Raw genomic sequence first — 12,089 nt, forward strand, 5'->3', positions numbered from 1 at the left:
CAGATTCTTGGCTTTATCACTTAATAGTTATGTCACAGTGAACCAGTTATTTAACTTCCTTGAATCTAAGTTTTCTTATCTGAAATATGAGGATAATGATGATTACATTCTCACTGGGCCTACATTACACTTAAATAGGAGATTACATCATGACCATCATCATCATTTTTCCTATTACTGAGAATTTCCTATTATGCATTGAATTTAGTGGAGTACAGTACTTGTCAAACTCTCTGTGATGAAGGATCAGATATTTAAAAAAAATTAATTTAATTCATCAATGACTAATACTTTTAGAAAATACAATAAAAATGAATCCAATACAAAAATATAAACCCACATTTTTATTAGATTCAACAAACATGAAAGTACATTTTAGTAAATATAAGAATAACAGACATAATAAGAAAAAAATAATTATAAAACTGTAAGCTATTCATTGAAAGTATAAGTATAGACAATTAATGGTTACATGAATGAAATAGGGAGTCCCCGTATCAGATGTCTATATGCACACTTTGAAAGACACCATGTATGTCAACACCAAAAGTTTTTAATGTGACAAATGAGTCCGCTTCTTAATTAATTTACATCATCTAGACTGGATGAATGCCAATGCTACTTGAAAGGAATGATTGTATGTATAACTCTTTCTATGCTTTGTTTTAATAACACTTAGAATAGAGAAATACATCTCACATAAGTATGTTGACAAGAATAAAAGAGATTTTAAAGCAATTTCAGAAAGCTCAAGCTATTCATTTTTACCTTTTACTCAAAATGAAATGAATGATACTGTTACTTCAGAATTTATCTTCAAGTGTTCATTGATAGCCAGTTCCAAAATTTTAACCTGTAAAATTATAGTTAAATTATCTTTTGATGAAGGAAATGGATTTTGTATTTTATACATGTTTGGGTTTTAGTTTATAAACTGATCTTAAAATTTCACACGTTGTAATGTGGCTCTACTGAGCATGACTACAACACAGGTTGCATCAAATGCAACTCTTCACGTGAGTTCAACAACAACTGAGTTTATCAATACCCTCCTGTTTAAGGAGATAAGCACTTTCTTCAATATAGTGACAATGTCAATGTTGTTATAGAAGTTTCTAAACTCAGTTTCTATGCTTATTTCATTGTGGACTGATAACAAACAGTTCACTTACTGGCACTGCTTCAAAGACTACATTTTGAGTAGCACTGGTTTAGAGCTTCAGGTGGATTAACTCAAGAAATAATGTATGTAGAGTATTCAGCACTATGAGAGATACATTGTAAGTACTCAGTAAAGATAGCTATTTTTCATGTTGACGTTATTAATATTATTTAAACTGTTGACCACCAAGCTTGAAGTGCTTTGCTCAGTGGGAAAAGCAGCTTTCAATAGTTAAGACGTACACAGCTTTAAGTTAAAGTACTGCCCACAGACCATGTAAATAGGAGATGTCCACTCTGTCATCCATTCAAAAGCAGGAGCTATCCATGCAAAAAAAATAAGTAAAAGTTTGCTTCACTAGTCACACTTGTCTGGCAATATAGTCTTTACCTAGTTTTGGGCAGACCCCCTTCAGAAAATACCTGTGCATGCCCTATCACACACCATTCTGATTTTAGCTAAAGCACCAGCAAAGAGGAACACGAGGTTTAAGTAGTCTCTTCAGGTTGACTACTGAGTCTCTTCATTTCCAGGAAACATGTCAAACTTCAGCTAAGTCAGGGAGTTCCTGATGCTCACCCTTATATTTTCTTCCCTTACTGGAGATATTTGAACACAGGGGTTGATATTTTGAAATTGCCTAATAGGTGCATGGCGATCTCATGAGATTAAAAGATTGACTGAGTTCACTTTCCACAGAGCAGATTGGGCAAGTATGCTTGATTCTATGTCATTAGCCAAAATTTTGAGGACCTCTGGCAACTGCTTCTCCATTTTTCTTTGCCATATTTTACCCTCATAAATAAATCACATCACCTGATTGGTCATAGAAGGAATGCTGGGTACTGTTTCTTTATGAATATCCCCCCTTGGCTATGATCCACCAATCTGGTCCCATAATCATCAAAAGAGTATAATCCAGGTAGAATAATTCAGTAGTGAATGACATCACAACAGAAATATATTAGTAACCAGTAGACCAGTAGAGAATTCCTTGGGTAAGAAATGTCCAAAGGGATCTGAACTCTTCCCGTCATATTACAAAACGACCTCAGACTGCATTTATGGTCTTAAGATACCTAGAGGGTATCTATTTTTCTTTTATATGGTACGTTTATTATTTTTGTGGAGTTGTTTATGGCATTTTTAAATCTAGGAATAATTTCGGTCTTTTCCAATATTTTTGGTAAATGGTTGTAGAGAGAAAATAAACTTCTAGTATTTAAAAGAAATCAACTGAAATTTGGTTAGGTTGATAAGAATCATCTTTCTATTTTCTTATATTTGAAGAGTATCTCCTGGGAAATATTGAAGAAAAATGAGTTAACTTGGACTTTGCTGAAATTAATTGAAAAATCACAGTTTCCAGATGACCACCACAAAAAAGCCTACTGCATTATAATTACATTATTGTTTTCCCCAAATTTATAATATTGTGATGTTTCAAAAATATATAATATCATGACTTAATTAATGATCATGCTGATTTAACTATTCTCTATTCAAAAGTTATATATATATATATATATGTGTGTGTGTAAATACACACATACATACATGGATTTCATATACATTCTTATTAAATATTATTACTATGTATTACTTCTTGATAAATGCAGTTGTTTTTGTGGTCTGTTATACATAGTTTCCAGGTTTCAATACATTAAGCTTCTGAAGGAAATATCATTCTTGCTCCTATTGTATTCTCTGCCGACAATTAATATATAAGCCACCAAGTATAATATATGTGCTTTAATAAGCTTCAGAGAGTTCTTCATTAATCATCCAACATAGAGTGAGTCCCATTCCTTCCTGCCATTCTTTATATGGGATCCTTGTTTGTTTATTTCATGGTACTTATAATTTTCAATAACTTTATTTTCTATTTACTTGATTTGTTCTTTCCCTTGCCTCCACCAGAATGTAAGCTTCATGAGGAAGGACCTGTGCCAGACATATTCAATTTTGTATTCCTAGTACCTGAAACATTGCCTGGCACATAGTTGAAGCCTAATAAATTTGAACAGATGGAATGAAGATTCTTATAATTCTTTATAATAAACCTTGTATTTAGTACCATAGTAGGTATTCAGTAAATTTTTATTGATTATTAGATTTTTGGATATGACATAAGTAAGCTAAATCTATCTCCTCTGTGCAGTGATTTTAATACTGAACTTGCTAGTTAAGATGGTACTACATTCATTTCTCATTGTTGTCTAAACAATGACTGAATCTCTTTCTCCAGAGTGCCAACTCTAACAATATACTATCACTGTTCCACTGAGTCCCCGAAACATATGTAGCCCATTTTTCAATATGTTTTATCAACATGTAATATTCAGAAGAGCCAAGTACCATATGTGACCAGCAAATCAATACTGCTAATGGAAATAGTGCAAAAGAAATACCTAATGCTGGTAAGGAGCAAGAAAGAGTGAAGCAAAAAAGAGGGGGGACAAAAAGAAATATAGTCATTAAGCAGTCTGGGTAGTAGAGAGGAATGAAGCAGATAAAAAGCTGGTTATTTACCTGGTCTCTATGAGCTAAAGTGGTAAGGACCCCAGTTTGAAAATCTGATGATCTTGGTTTGAATCCTAGCTCTGCTACATACTAATTGTGTAACCTTAAGCAAATGGCTTAATTTCTTGGATCTTGTTTCCACCACTTTCAAAAGGGTGTAGTAATAGTCTTGTGTATTATAGTGAGTATTAAATGAGATCATGTACATGCAGCTCCATGGACAACTACATTTTATGTTAACCAAAAGATTTAATTTCAGAGAATGGAAAAATTAATTTCTTTATTATTTTCCCATTAGGCAATGCCACTTACTTTGGCAAATTATTTAACTTTGTGGGTCTCAGCTTTTTCATCTGAAAAATAGTCATAATTTTATCTACCTAATTGGATCACTGGGAAAATTACCTTGTGACATTACCTTGAATAGTGCCTCAATACATAGTAGCTTATTAATACATTGAAAGTGCTGCTGTTGTGGCTAATGATAAACATCAATTCTCTAAAAGTCTGTGTGACTGTGAGTGTGTGTGTATGTGTGTGTGCTTGTAGGAATGAGGATAAAAACTTGCTTTATAGGAGCTTACATCAGAGAGACACACAAAAAGTTTAAAAGGGACACTAATAGTCTACAAAGACCAATTTAACCCTCTTACACTGTTGGTGGGAATGTAAATTGGTACAGCCACTATGGAGAACAGTATGGAGGTTCCTTAAAAAACTAAAAATAAAGCTAACAGATGATCCAGCAATCCAGCTCCTGGGCATATATCCAAAGAAAAACATGGTTTGAAAGGATACATGCACCCCAGTGTTCATTGCAGTGCTGTTTACAAAAGCCAAGACGTAGAAGCAACCTAAATGTTCACCGACAGATGAATGGGTATGTGGTACATATATATAATGGAATATTATTCAGCCATTAAAAGAATGAAATAATGTCATTTGCCGCGACATGGATGGACCTGGAGATTATCATACTAAGTGAAGTAAGTCAGAGAGAGAAACACAAGTATCATATGATATCACTTATAATCTAAAAAAATCTAAAAATAAAAAAAATGATAAAATGAACTTATTTACAAAACAGAAACAGACTCACACACTTAGAGAAGGAATTAATGGTTACCAGGGGGGATGGGTGGGGGAGGGGCTGATTGGGAGTTTGGGATTGACATGTACACACTGCTATATTTATTTATTTATTTACTTACTTTTTCTTCTTATTTTTTTATTTTTGCTTTATAACAAATTTAATCAGTTATACATATACATATGTTACCATATTCCCTCCCTTCTGCGTCTTCCTCCCACCCTCCCTATCCCACCCCTCCAGGCGGTCACAAAGCACCGAGCTGATCTCCCTGTGCTATGCGGCTGCTTCCCACTAGCTATCTACCTTACGTTTGGTAGTGTATATATGTCCATGCCGCTCTTTCACTTTGTCACAACTTACCCTTCCCCCTCCCCATAACCTCAATTCCATTCTCTAGTAGGTCTGTGTCTTTATTCCTGTCTTACCCCTATGTTCTTCATGACATTTTTTTTCTTAAATTCCATACATATGTGTTAGCATACAGTATTTGTCTTTCTCTTCCTGACTTACTTCACTCTGTATGACAGACTCTAGGTCTATCCACCTCATTACAAATAGCTCAATTTCATTTCTTTTTATGGCTGAGTAATATTCCATTGGATATATGTGCCACATCTTCTTTATCCATTCATCCGATGATGGACACTTAGGTTGTTTCCATCTCCGGGCTATTGTAAATAGGGCTGCTATGAACATTTTGGTACATGTCTCTTTTGAATTATGGTTTTCTCAGGGTATATGCCCAGTAGTGGGATTGCTGGGTGATATGGTAGTTCTATTTGTAGTTTTTTAAGGAACCTCCATACCGTTCTCCATAGCGGCTGTACCAATTCATATTCCCACCAGCAGTGCAAGAGTGTTCCCTTTTCTCCACACCCTCTCCAGCATTTATTGTTTCGAGATTTTTTGATGATGACCATTCTGACTGGTGGGAGATGATATCTCATTGTAGTTTTGACTTGCATTTCTCTAATGAGTAAAGATGTTGAGCATCCTTTCATGTGTTTGTTGTCAGTCTGTATATCTTCTGTGGAGAAATGTCTATTTAGGTCTTCGGCCCATTTTTGGATTGGGTTGTTTGTTTTTTTGCTATTGAGCTGCATGAGCTGCTTATAAATTTTGGAGATTAATCCTTTGTCAGTTGCTTCATTTGCAAATATTTTCTCCCATTCTGAGGGTTGTCTTTTGGTCTTGTTTATGGTTTCCTTTGCTGTGCAAAAGCTTTTAAGTTTCATTAGGTCCCATATGTTTATTTTTGTTTTTATTTCCATTTCTCTGGGAGGTGGTTCAAAAAGGATCTTCCTGTGATTTATGTCATAGAGTGTTCTGCCTATGTTTTCCTCTAAGAGTTTGATAGTGTCTGGCCTTACATTTAGGTCTTTAGTCCATTTTGAGCTTATTTTTGTGTATGGTGTTAGGGAGTGATCTAATCTCATACTTTTACATGTCCCTATCCAGTTTTCCCAGCACCACTTATTGAAGAGACTGTCCTTTCTCCACTGTACATTGTGCCTCCTTTATCAAAGATAAGGTGCCCATATGTCCGTGCGTTTAACTCTGGGCTTTCTATCCTGTTCCATTGATCTATCTTTCTGTTTTTGTGCCAGTACCATACTGTCTTGATTACTGTAGCTTTGTAGTATAGTCTGAAGTCAGGGAGCCTGATTCCTCCAGCTCCATTTTTCGTTCTCAAGATTGCTTTGGATATTCGGGGTCATTTGTGTTTCCATACAGATTGTGAAATTTTTTGTTGTAGTTCTGTGAAAAATGCCAGTGGTAGTTTGATAGGGATTGCACTGAATCTGTAGATTGCTTTGGGTAGTAGAGTCATTTTCACAATGTTGATTCTTCCAATCCAAGAACATGGTACATCTCTCTATCTATTTGTGTCATCTTTAATTTCCTTCATCAGTGTCTTATAATTTTCTGCATACAGGTCTTTTGTCTCCTTAGGTAGGTTTATTCCTAGATATTTTATTCTTTTTGTTGCAATGGTAAATGGGAGTGTTTCCTTGATTTCACTTTCAGATTTTTCATCATTAGTATATAGGAATTCCAGAGATTTCTGTGCATTAATTTTGTATCCTGCAACTTTACCAAATTCATTGATTAGCTCTAGTAGTTTTCTGGTAGCATCTTTAGGATTCTCTAGGTAAAGTATCATGTCATCTGCGAACAGTGACAGCTTTACTTCTTCTTTTCCAATTTGGATTCCTTTTATTTCCTTTTCTTCTCTGATTGCTGGGGCTAAAACTTCCAAAACTATGTTGAATAACAGTGGTGAGAGTGGGCAACCTTGTCTTGTTCCTGATCTTAGTGGAAATGGTTTCAGTTTTTCACCATTGAGGACGATGCTGGCTGTGGGTTTGTCATATATGGCCTTTATTATGTTGAGGAAAGTTCCCTCTATGCCTACTTTCTGCAGGGTTTTTATCATAAATGGGTGTTGAATTTTGTCCAAAGCTTTCTCTGCATCTATTGAGATGATCATACGGTTTTTCTCCTTCAATTTGTTAATATGGTGTATCACGTTGATTGATTTGCATATATTGAAGAATCCTTGCATTCCTGGAATAAACCCCACTTGATCATGGTGTATGATCCTTTTAATGTGCTCTTGGATTCTGTTTGCTAGTATTTTGTTGAGGATTTTTGCATTTATGTTCATCAGTGATATTGGCCTGTAGTTTTCTTTCTTTGTGACATCCTTGTCTGGTTTTGGTAGCAAGGTGATGGTGGCCTCGTAGAATGAGTTTGGGAGTGTTCCTCCCTCTGCTATATTTTGGAAGATTTTCAGAAGGATAGGTGTTAGCTCTTCTCTAAATGCTTGATAAAATTCGCCTGTGAAGCCATCTGGTCCTGGGCTTTTGTTTGTTGGAAGATTTTTTATCACAGTTTCAATTTCAGTGCTTGTGATTGGTCTGTTCATATTTTCTATTTCTTCCTGATTCAGTCTTGGCAGGTTGTGCATTTCTAAGAATTTGTCCATTTCTTCCAGGTTGTCCATTTTATTGGCATAGAGTTGCTTATAGTAATCTCTCATGATCTTTTGTATTTCTGCAGTGTCAGTTGTTACTTCTCCTTTTTCATTTCTAATTCTATTGATTTGAGTCTTCTCCCATTTTTTCTTGATGAGTCTGGCTAATGGTTTATCAATTTTGTTTATCTTCTCAAAGAATCAGCTATTAGTTTTATTGATCTTTGCTATCATTTCCTTCATTTCTTTTTCATTTATTTCTGATCTGATTTTTATGATTTCTTTCCTTCTGCTAACTTTGGGATGTTTTTGTTCTTCTTTCTCTAATTGCTTTAGGTGCAAGGTTAGGTTGTTTATTCGAGATGTTTCCTGTTTCTTAAGGTAGGATTGTATTGCTATATACTTCCCTCTTAGAACTGCTTTTGCTGCATCCCATAGGTTTTGGGTCATCGTGTCTCCATTGTCATTTGTTTCTAGGTATTTTTTAATTCCCTCTTTGATTTCTTCAGTGATCACTTCGTTAATAAGTAGTGTATTGTTTAGCCTCCATGTGTTTGTATTTTTTACAGATCTTTCCCTGTAATTGATATCTAGTCTCATAGCATTGTGGTCGGAAATGATACTTGATACAATTTCAATTTTCTTAAATTTACCAAGGCTTGATTTGTGACCCAAGATATGATCTATCCTGGAGAATGTTCCATGAGCACTTGAGAAAAATGTGTATTCTGTTGTTTTTGGATGGAATGTCCTATAAATATCAATTAAGTCCATCTTGTTTAATGTATCATTTAAAGCTTGTGTTTCCTTATTTATTTTCATTTTGGATGATCTGTCCATTGGTGAAAGTGGGGTGTTAAAGTCCCCTACTATGATTGTGTTACTGTCGATTTCTCCTTTTATGGCTGTTAGTATTTGCCTTATGTATTGAGGTGCTCCTATGTTTGGTGCATAAATATTTACAATTGTTATATCTTCTTCTTGGATCGATCCATTGATCATTAGGTAGTGTCCTTCTTTGTCTCTTCTTGTAGTCTTTATTTTAAAGTCTATTTTGTCTAATATGAGAATTGCTACTCCAGCTTTCTTTTGATTTCCATTTGCATGGAATATCTTTTTCCATCCCCTTACTTTCAGTCTGTATGTGTCTCTAGGTCTGAAGTGTGTCTCTTGTAGACAGCATATATATGGGTCTTGTTTTTGTATCCATTCAGCCAATCTGTATCTTTTGGTGGGAGCATTTAGTCCATTTACATTTAAGGTAATTATCAATATGTATGTTCCTATTCCCATTTCCTTAATTGTTTTGGGTTTGTTATTTTAGGTCTTTTACTTATATTGTGTTTCTTGCCTAGAGAAGTTCCTTTAGCATTTGTTGTAAAGCTGGTTTGGTGGTCCTGAACTCTCTCAGCTTTTGCTTGTCTGTAAAGGTTTTTATTTCTCCATCAAATCTGAATGAGATCCTTGCTGGGTAGAGTAATCTTGATTCCAGGTTTTTCTCCTTCATCACTTTAATTATGTCCTGCCACTCCCTTCTGGCTTGTAGAGTTTCTGCTGAGAGATCAGCTGTTATCCTGATGGGGATTCCCTTGTGTGTTATTTGTTGTTTTTGCCTTGCTGCTTTTAATATGATTTCTTTGTGTTTAATTTTTGACAGTTTGATTAATATGTGTCTTGGCGAATTTCTCCTTGGATTTATTCTGTATGGGACTCTCTGTGACTCCTGGACCTGATTAACTATTTCCTTTCCCATATTAGGGAAGTTTTCAACTATAATCTCTTCAAATATTTTCTCAGTCCCTTTCTTTTTCTCTTCTTCTCCTGGAACCCCCATAATTCGAATGTTGGTGTGTTTAATGTTGTCCCAGAGGTCTCTGAGACTGTCCTCTGTTCTTTTCATTCTTTTTTCTTTATTTTGCTCTGCAGCAGTTATTTCCACTATTTTATCTTCCACCTCACTTATCCGTTCTTCTGCCTCAGTTATTCTGCTATTGATCCCATCTAGAGTATTTTTCATTTCATTTATTGTGTTTTTAATCGATGCTTGATTCATCTTTAGTTCTTCTAGGTCCTTGTTAACTGTTTCTTGCATTTTGCCTATTCTATTTCCAAGATTTTGGATCTTGGAAATAGAATCTTGGATCATCTTTACCATCATTATTCTGAATTCTTTTTCAGGTAGACTGCCTATTACCTCTTCATTTGTTAGCTCTGGTGGGTTTTTATCTTGCTCCTTCTCCTGCTGTGTGTTTTTCTGTCTTCTCATTTTGCTTATGTTACTGTGTTTGGGGTCTCCTTTTTGCAGGCTGCCGGTTCGTAGTTCCCGTTGTTTTTGGTGTCTGTCCCCAGTGGCTATGGTTGGTTTAGTGGGTTGTGTAGGCTTCCTGGTGGAGGGGACTACTGCCTGTGTTCTGGTGGATGAGGCTGGATCTTGTCTTTCTGGTGGGCAGGTCCACGTCTGGTGGTGTGTTTTGGGTGTCTGCGGACTTTTTATGATTTTAGGCCACCTCTCTGCTAATGGGTGGTGTTGTGTTCCTGTCTTGCTAGTTGTTTGGTATAGGGTGTCCAGCACTGTAGCTTGCTGGTCGTTGAGTGAAGCTGGGTGCTGGTGTTGAGATGGAGATCTCTGCAAGATTTTTGCCGTTTGATATTATGTGTAGCTGGGAGATCTCTTGTGGACCAGTGTCCTGAAGTTGGCTCTCCCACCTCAGAGGCAGAGCACTGACTCCTGGCTCCTCAATTTGGGATGATGTGTTGTCTATTCATGTATTCCACAGATGCAGGGTACTTCAAGTTGATTGTGGAGCTTTAATCCGCTGCTTCTGAGGCTGCTGGGAGAGGTTTCCCTTTCTCTTCTTTGTTCTCACAGCTCCTGGGTCTCAGCTTTGGATTTGGCCCCGCCTCTGCGTGTAGGTCGCCGGAGGGCGTCTGTTCTTCGCTCAGACAGGACAGGGTTAAAGGAGCAGCCGCTTTGGGGACTCTTGCTCACTCAGGCCAGGCGGGAGGGAGGGGCACGGAGTGCGGGGTGAGCCTGCAGCGGCAGAGGTCGGCGTGACATTGCACCAGCCTGATGCGCACCTTGCGTTCTCCCAGGGAAGCCACCCCTGGATCCCGGGACCCCGGCAGTGGCGGGCTGCACAGTCTCCCGGAAGGGCGGCGTGGCACACTGCTATATTTAAAATAGATAATTAACAAGGACCTACTGTATAGCAGCAGGGAACTCTGCTCCTTATTCTGTAATAATCTAAATGGGAAAAGAATTTGACAAGAATAGATACATGTATATGTATAACTGAATCACTTTGCTGTACACCTGAAACTAACACAAAACTGTTAATCAACTATGCTCCAATATAAAATAAAAAAAAATTAAAAAGACCAATTTAGAGATTCTATGATCCACTATAAGCTCCAATATTAGTGCTTAAGTTGGTGAAAACTTCTGGACTTTCTGGAGATTGATCCTCTGAAATAGCACCATAATGCCACCCCTCTCCCAAAATTGTTGTAAAATATAATCAAAATAGTGGCTTGGGGACACTTTGAAAGCATAAATATACTATAGAACTGTTTAATGAGAAAATTAAAAAGAATATACTTCATCTCGTTCAACAATAAAAGTTGGACAGATAATACTAATAAGGTCAATAGTAGTCATAACAAATTGTATACTTTTCCACACTTACAGTCAGAGAGAATAGACCAGGAAATTTTCAGAGTAATAGGGTCATTTTCTCAGATAGAACATCTGGTGATAGAGATTTGAGGGAGAAGAATTTCAAAATGGTATAATGAGATTCAATGAAAATCTACTTAAGCACCCTCTGCTGAGCTAGGACAGCTAGCTCTAAACACTGTGGGAGGGGAGAGAGGGTAATGTTTAGAGAAACCACGTTCTTTTGAATCACCCCTCTTCTTACCATTGCCATTTATATCTCTCCTTCAATAGATATGCTTTACGACTGTTAGCTATGTGGGGAGGCTTTGCTTTTAATGAGCTCATCTGGATTATGGCCAGTATGGTGTGCTGGTAAATGTTTACAAACTGCTGCTCCCCAAAGCCTTGATTTGTAGCACTTACAGATTTTCATGGTAGAAATACACCCACCACAGCTGGTTTAAAGCTACCAATGGTTTAATTACCAGCTTGAAAAACATTTGAAAATATAACAATAAGCTCTTGTGGTCTGGTGGTGGCTAACCCTGACACAGTGCTCACTGTGGCTGCAGTTCACATGATTTCTGGTATAGGTTATGTAATTTTATGTGGAATGGTTGAGGCAGAGATGGATGCTTTCATAAGAAACCCAACTGAGATGCACTCAACTAATTTA

The sequence above is a fragment of the Mesoplodon bidens genome (assembly GCF_964165515.1).
Source record: "Mesoplodon bidens genome assembly, chromosome: X".
Lineage (NCBI taxonomy): Eukaryota > Metazoa > Chordata > Mammalia > Artiodactyla > Ziphiidae > Mesoplodon > Mesoplodon bidens.